Genomic DNA, 9,193 nt, shown 5'->3' on the forward strand with positions numbered 1-9,193 from the left:
ATGCAACCCTAAATACCTTGGATCTATGTTTTTCTCTATTATACATGCAAATAAGAACTTCCAAGGTATTATCCTAATCTAGCATACAAAACAATGAATGTAACAAGATAGAATACATACCTATTTGATGTAGAAAGTCTTCATGAAGCTTTAGTGCCTAGTGCCCCAAGTGTGACACCTCAAATGGTTCACACAACACCAAATACACTTGGAATAACTTGAGAGAATTCTACACTTCATGAAAATCGGCTAGCCCTTTCTAGAATGATACTAGTGGCCAATTTTGTCAAGAATAAGATCTTTATATAGTGTTACAATTAGGGTAAACCCTAATTGTCATGACTTTCCATTTCCTTGGATCCATGGGTTCAAATACACCATGGAGCATCCATGGACCATCCTATGAGTTTTAGCCCAACTTGATTATCCATGGAGCATTAGCCCACTATACAAGTATGGATGATTTACACAATCAACCCATATATTTAATTAGTCTTCTTTTGATCACTTAATTAATCCTAGATTAATTCTTGATCAATACTAATTAAATAATCTTATTATTCTTATTATTAATATACTAGAACTTATAATATATTAATAACCATAAGTGTCTTATTTCTCTCATTATAGTCTACCCAAGTGCATGATGCCATGCAACCCAATTGGACCATGCCGGGTCGGGTCAAGTCTTACCAATTATAGTTATGGACTTAGACATTAATCCAACAGTCTCCCACTTGGATAAGTCTAAAACTATTATTGCGTATGACTTCAGGAACCAACTGGCAATCGTAGTTCTCAAAAGCTTCTGTCGAACTCTGACCTTGTCGATGAACTCTGACCTTTGTCAATGACTTGTCCATTAGATAAGGGATCATATATTCCTCCATTCTAGATATCATATGGACTGAGACATGGATTATAATCATTCTCTCTGTCCATTTGTTGTTTCCCGATTTCCGATTTATGACGACTGACTAATTGAACAAATCAAATCAGTCCTGGCTCGGCCGAGCACTTCCATTTGTCATCATCAAATCATCGAGGGGCCCACATATATCGCTTTTATCCCGAAGGTAAAAGGAATGGATAAACTTCGACTCATATGGCTTGTTCTACTACTTGTTGAATCATACACAAAGACACGTTTTATAGCACCGAGTTACCAAATGCGTTTTCGTGCAATCAATGTACAACCAACTCATAGTAACAACTCATATCTCTAGGTTTGAAGAATATAAGATATTATTGTCTCATGATCACTCGTGATGAAATCCATGAAGTGATTCCAATGAGCGCGAGTTGAATCCAATACTCAGAACTTATGAGCACTCATGAGTGTTGTAGCCCTTTGTCCAACACCTTAGACCTCTACAAGCCAACCCATGACAGTCTTAATTCATATCTACTTCCAACATATGACCGACTGTGGATGGTTTGAATAACTTAGTCATTCCGGAAGAATAACCCAGTTTATTCGGGAAGTCAAAACATGCAAAGTGAAACACAATAATAATTGAATCCAATATGGTATCAAAACCTATGAACATAAATAAAACACCTTTTATTTATCACCATATGATTACACATTATTCATTGTATACTGTTTCAGCTGTCAACTTTATTCTTGAATTTAAAACAATAGTTGTCCCATGCTCCAAGCATGTACACTATGTTTTCTAAACACTAGTCATGACATACACCAAGTATGCATACTATGTTTGTCTATGATCTTTACTTTGTGAACTAGATCCATTGAACATAACTTCAATGATTCTCTTTTCACACTCCCAAATCCTTACTGCAAATACAAGAATTCCAAATTCATGTCATTTACTGAAATATGTTAGATTCTAAACTTATATGCATTGATCCTCTTGTAATGATTATGCACACAGTTAGAAAGACTTGACAACAATCATTACTGAGTATTCCAAAGGAGATCAGCTCCTTGGAAACATCCTTCTTGCATTAAGTTTCCTAATCTTAAACAGATTGAAAATTCTAACTTTGAAACATTTCCAGATTCCATTTTGACTATCACTTCTGAACAAGAGTTGCCTCCTTACAGACTATGCCAATATGGTCCTTCCAGAATTATCACTATACTTCCAACTGTCCTTGAGCACCCAATCTTTGGTAAACCTTAGATTGTCCTCGACAATTGCTTAATCCTTTTAGTCATATCCAGTTCTAAACCTTTTCCCTTCTTAATGCCCCAGGCATTTGGAAAATTTTAGAAAGGATGAATATAGCACATGTAATCGATCCTATATCCGAAGCATATGGGAATCGATTCATGATGTCTCACATAAAGACTAAACCAGTCTTTTGCTTTAACATTTCCATTTCAATTTGCCAAGTTCTCATAATTCAGATTATGAAAAGGGATGTTGTAATCATAATCGAATTTTAGAACACAAATAATGGACTCATATACAAAATTTCCTTATGTTGAGCCATTCCAACATGAAATTCATATATATCCTTGACTAAATGATTAAAACCTCACGATCTAAGCTTATAGATTTGAGATGAAGTATAATTTCCTCTCCCTTAATTATAGCAAAACAACTCTTTCCCAATTGAAACTTTTGTTTTCTATAATTAACATTGCTAACTTGCAACCTTTATCATAATTATCATGCTCCCACTAACATGATGATTATTAGCATAACACTTATGCTCCCACTAGCTTTGACATGTACTCAGAAATCAGCTGACTTTCTTACCAAAGTTCAGATTTCTGATACTAGATTGTTTTGATAAAACATTATCAAAATCATACACCTTCCCTTAGATAGCACACTTGTGTGTCTAAACAATTATGAAGAGGGATGCCGTAATCATAATTGTTAGACCTTTTTGCCACTTCTCACAAGTCCAGGTTAGTGTGCCGGTAAACCACACACGCTCCATTAACGACTTTGAGAATGCAAATATCACAATTGCTATCTAGCTAAAATCTACTTAGTGAAAGTGTTTCCTCACCATCATTTTCATGAATCGTAGAGAAACCTTATGACACTTAGATTTAATGGTGTATGTGTTCTTATCCATGTGAATTGTCAAAACCGTAGTCACAAGACAAGGATAATGACAAATCCAAACTCATATGGACTGAACTCAATCTTAATTTCTTGCCACCTGGCAGCTCAAGGGCCTGCCATTGCTTCCAAGTTGTTGTGTAACAAATTGAGAACTCTAAGAACTCATATGCAAAGCCAACTTTAACTGGAATGGGCACAGAATATGTCAACACGATAGGTTATAAACCTCAAGTCGTGTGCTAGTGAAGAACTTCAGGTTTTATTCTTGATTAGTTCTTGAAACTTTCAAGACCTTTAAGACTCCCACTGTCCTCTTGACCTATAAGACTCCCTTGTCAAACATCCAAGAGATAGTGTGGATTCTAACCAAGACAAACACTTCACACAATTGGCCTAATTTGGTCTTTGTTTTATCCAAAACATCACAACTTACCAATTTCAAATGTACAAGAGTAGAAACCTTTTACTCTTACATTTGATAAGTGTTTTAGACCTTCTTTAAGACATGTCACTCAAGTTACAATCTCGGAGTATGCCTCTAAGACTTGTATTGGAACGAAGTATGACTCATATTCTTGATTTAACCATTTCAACAATTCAAGTTCCTCTTCTTAGTCATAAGACGATTTCCTTAGAGAACTAATTTTGATATGGTTTCTTAATCATTAAGATGATCACAAAACTGATACTAAAGTACTCTCCCATCATTTCAGATTTGAGAAACTTTTATCCTTCTGCCTAATATGATTCTTCTTATTCGCTCTGTCATACATTGGAACCTTTTTCCAATGTCTAAGAGTTACACTTAAGCTTGTAAGTATAACCATATTTACTGAGCTTTAGTAAATTATGACGAATAATCTTATCGATCTTTTGTGGTGGACTTGACCAGTGCACAAGAATATGTACTCGATCCCTTAGTCCTTTACATGACTCACACATCCATGTGAACAAGTAGTTAGTCTTAATTTTCCAATACTTGAAAGTTCTCATTCATCATGCTATACAACTTGCATGATTCCAAGTCCCGGTCCAATTGAAACTTGGGTGATGAGAATCTTTCCTTATTTGGTAAATTTAGACATTACCACAAATGAAAGAATCAATTTCATACTTCCACTCTTGCTATTAATGGACTCTTATAAGCAACAAAAATTTCCACATATGCCATTGTAAGGATATTTTAAATAAAATCAAAATTTTCCTTTTATTTTTAAAAACTTTGCGGAAAACTTGTCCTTACAATCCATATGAAAACTTGTTGTTATCTATTCCTAAGCAATATCTCATAACTCCTAAGAAGTAGCTCAAGAATCCGATCTTCAAACTATGCGATAGAAATCCATCTATGCGATCAGATTCAGCATATTCTTTCTTTAAGTTCCTTTACTTTTCTTTGATCCTTAAAACATCAACATGTGACCCAGTCACATCATGTAATAAGAATCTCAGAATAGAAACTGAGCAGAGTTAGATAGTGGACTTTACCTGAAGTAGAGTCAAACTTATTGACTTTAACATCCTTAGGTAAATTTGGCAGCTTCTCAACCAATGCCCTTTTCTTTGGCAATATAAACATATGGACCCTTTGATAATGGTACACGGGACTATCACAGACTTAGCTTTTCTCTTTACCATTTGGTCAACCGAGTTGACTATGGCCGATCCCTTTCCATTGGGAAGAGAATGCTTTTCTGGATTTCCTGTGTCACTATTGTCAATGTCCATCAAGTTTTAAGGAAGTTGATCTTAACAAATAGATAAGATCATTAAGGATCTTGTCATAGTCTGTTTCATAGGTGTCCCAAAGGAACTCACTATGTGACTTAGAAAGTGATTGAACCACCAACTTTCTCAAGACTTTGACACTCAACTCTCCCGGCTTGTCCATATGTGACTACACCTCCAAGATGTGACCACACCTAGACCTTGCCTTGCCAATAGGGCTTGAGTGACCTTAAACTTTTCAAGAACTTGTGGGTTAGGGAGAATAATTGGAGGAGGTGAAAGAAGTATGATTTCCAAGGGACATCATCTTCATTTAGAAAAGCTTGTTTTCAAGAGATTTGGGAAGATCATAAATGTCTAAACCAGACATCTTTTGGGAGATATTCAAGATAGTTGATTTTAAAGTCCTTAATATGACACCCAATATGAAATATTAAGGCTAGGACCCAACAAACTATTTTATAACTTAGAAGAGGTATGCCGTAATCCAAGCTATAAAATATTTAAAGGTAGGTGAATGACGATTCACCAATTTCCACCAAGATAAACGAAATGTATTATTAGGTTTTAATTGGTTTTGAAACTCCTAGATCTGTTGAGATTCATTGAACTGTTCAATGGCATGTTTCAATCTCGAGTGTGCCCTTCAGGTTTTGTGACTGGGATGCTGAGGATCACAAAACAAGGTGTGAAGTAACCATGCAAATTACTTGGTACCCTTAAGTGTTTACCCCTCAATCGATGTGCCGGTTAACCATACACGCTCCATCGATACTATGATAAACATTAAGTTACCCTTTGCCTACCTTGTTAAATACGAGTTAGTGTGCCGGTTAACCACACACGCTCCACTAACCGACTTAAACAAAGTGTAAAGTGTAATTTCATGGATTAGCACCTTATTCACATTTTCCTAAGTAACTAAGATTGGGTATTATTAAGAGTTTAGTTACTTAGTATTTATCATTAATACTTTTAATGAAGGGAGAATTCTAGTCCTGTCAAACACGTTCGGCTAACGACCCTCCACCAGTCAAGAAAGCGGTGGGTGAGAGTGGACACCCATTAAGTTGCCATTTTATAGGCAACAACCTTATACCCACCTTATAGACAGGCTTCATGAATGAGGCGTACTAGCGGTAAGACTGACTTTACTCTTATACATATATATTATTAACTTATAATATTATAAATTATAAGGGTTGAATTTTAACTCTTTAAAATTCTAAGGGCTAACTTGGAATTAAAGTATCCATAGGAAAACTTTACAAATTCCAAAACTTGAGGGCAAGTTTTGAAACTATTCAAAACTAATTAATTCCATAACTTATGTGTTTAAAGTAGTTTTAATCCAAAAACTCTTCAAGTTCCATAACTTGAGGACAAGTTATGGAAGACTTTAAACTAATAAAAGAATTAACTTTTCTTTATTTTATAACTTATGGAATTAATTATGGTTACATTTTTATTTATTTATTATTTAATGAAGAGACTCTTGGTCCTCCATAACTTGAGGACAAATTATGGAGTCATAAAACGATTTAATTAGAACTAGACTCTTCATTTTTGTAACCTTTGCCAAATTTTATGAGTTTTATGAAACTTAAATGTGACTTTTCATATAACTTGAGGACAAGTTACAAAAACACATTTTAGAATCAACTCTTAGATTAATTTGGATTGAAAACAACTATTTCACTCAACTTTCTATTAATCTAAGCAACTCATAAGAACAAGATAATTCAAATCAAAAAATTTCATGTAATTAGTCTAAACCTTAAACTAATACAAAACATGAATCTATTGACAATTATCTTTGAAATTGGATTAGCATGAACATTACCACATCAAAAACATCTTAGGGTAATGTTCCTAGTCCAATTCCAGCCAAAAAAGTCGAATTTATGCTGTCTGGGGGTCCAACTCGTCGAGTGCATGAACCAACTCGGCTTGTTGGATCGATTTGATCACTTTTTAGGCATGGACTCGCCGAGTCTCCTGATGGACTCGCCGAGTCTGATGATCAGACAGCAACAACTTCGATTTTTTAAGCAGTTTTGCAAGTATAACAAGAAAACAAGCCTAGGCTCTGATACCACTGTTGGGTTTTAAGCATTCTAACACTCCTAAGTGTACATGCAACCCTAAATACCTTGGATCTATGTTTGTCTCTATTATACATGCAAATAAGAACTTCCAAGGTATTATCCTAATCTAGCATACAAAACAATGAATGTAACAAGATAGAATACATACCTATTTGATGTAGAAAGTCTTCATGAAGCTTGAGTGCCTAGTGCCCCAAGTGTGACACCTCAAATGGTTCACACAACACCAAATACACTTGGAATAACTTGAGAGAATTCTACACTTCATGAAAATCGGCTAGCCCTTTCTAGAATGATACTAGTGGCCAATTTTGTCAAGAATAAGATCTTTATATAGTGTTACAATTAGGGTAAACCCTAATTGTCATGACTTTCCATTTCCTTGGATCCATGGGTTCAAATACACCATGGAGCATCCATGGACCATCCTATGAGTTTTAGCCCAACTTGATTATCCATGGAGCATTAGCCCACTATACAAGTATGGATGATTTACACAATCAACCCCATATATTTAATTAGTCTTCTTTTGATCACTTAATTAATCCTAGATTAATTCTTGATCAATACTAATTAAATAATCTTATTATTCTTATTATTAATATACTAGAACTTATAATATATTAATAACCATAAGTGTCTTATTTCTCTCATTATAGTCTACCCAAGTGCATGATGCCATGCAACCCAATTGGACCATGTCGGGTCGGGTCAAGTCTTACCAATTATAGTTATGGACTTAGACATTAATCCAACACCTTGCAACACTCGTGTATGCTAGCCATACATAACGTTGGACACTATAGACATTCAAATATCTGATCCTACCCTAAGCCCTTGATCAAACAAGAACATGAAATAAGGCCAAACCAAACATTATCAGGCTATAAGATCTTAGTTATATATAACTATGATGCATACACTAAGCAACTACAGTAATGATGTAAATTACATTAGAGAAGAACCCTAGGCAATCAGGCATCGTATAATCAGGCAACTCTATCATGAAAAACCTGAGGATCCCTAGCTTATCACTAGCATGTGGTTCTATCATATCACAATATCAGATAACAATATGGTATTTTGGGGTCTACTTATTGGCTCTGGCTGATCATACACATCACATCCTCCTTGATTATTTTTATAACCACTTGAAAAACATTTTAAAGATCTTTTCCTTAATTTGAGACTGGATTCACATGGGTGTTCCTCCAATTCACTCAAACCAATGCTCTGATACCAACTTGTAACACACATAAAATTCATGAAAAATTTAAACTTTTGACAAACCCAAAAACCATCATTGTTTACAAATTGTTTTCAAAATGATTTCAATATAAGAGTAATCCCAAATCATAAAATAAATCATAAGGAGGTGCACGATCACACATTTGCCTTCCCACGATCCTATAAGATACCTGAAACATAATCCAAAATTGTAGGCCCAAAGCTTAGTGAGTTCCCCTAAAATACCAATACATAGAAAATAGCACAAGCATAATAACAGCATACTATGGGCCTAATTAACCATTAAGATGGAATACCCCAGGCCCCTCAACTGTAACATCCCAAAAACACGGTCTGGAAATTTCGTTTAATTTAATAATAAAAACCATAGTTAATAAACCTCATATAAAAATCATAAGCAATGTATCTCAAAATATTATAACAACTGTCAAGTATATCAGAGTATAAACATCCTAGGCTGAACAAATGATGTGTGCACTGCAATCTTCCCGAGCCGCTCTTTTGAAAACTGAGTACCTGAAACCAAAACTGAAACTGTAAGCACGAAGCTTAGTAAGCTCCCCTAAACTAACACATACCATACAATAACATATAAAGCAATATTGGGCCTTGCCCACTGCATCGGACCGAAGTCCGGACTAACTGGGGCCTTTCCCCTTGCATCAGGCCGAAATCCGGACTAACTTGGGCCTTGCCCACTGCATCGGACCGAGGTATAGACTAACTGGGGCCTTGCCCCTGTATCAGACCGAAGTCCGGACTAACTAGGGCCTTGCCCCTGCATCGGACCGAAGTCCAGACTAACTTGGGCCTTGCCCACTGCATCAGACCGAGGTCCGGACTAACTGGGGCCTTGCCCCCTGCATCGGACCCAAGTCCGGACTAACTAAACATAACATAACATGATCATAGCATATAACATAAGCACATATACTGCATACTGCATCGGAACGAGGTCCGGACTAACACATAAACATGCCTGAATCACAAAGACATCAAGCATACTGAACTACTGCATCATACCAAAGTCCGGAACTACTGGTATCTAAACGGGCCGAC

This window comes from Lactuca serriola, chromosome 5 (assembly GCF_051521515.1).
Source record: "Lactuca serriola cultivar US96UC23 chromosome 5, Lser_US96UC23_V15, whole genome shotgun sequence".
Lineage (NCBI taxonomy): Eukaryota > Viridiplantae > Streptophyta > Magnoliopsida > Asterales > Asteraceae > Lactuca > Lactuca serriola.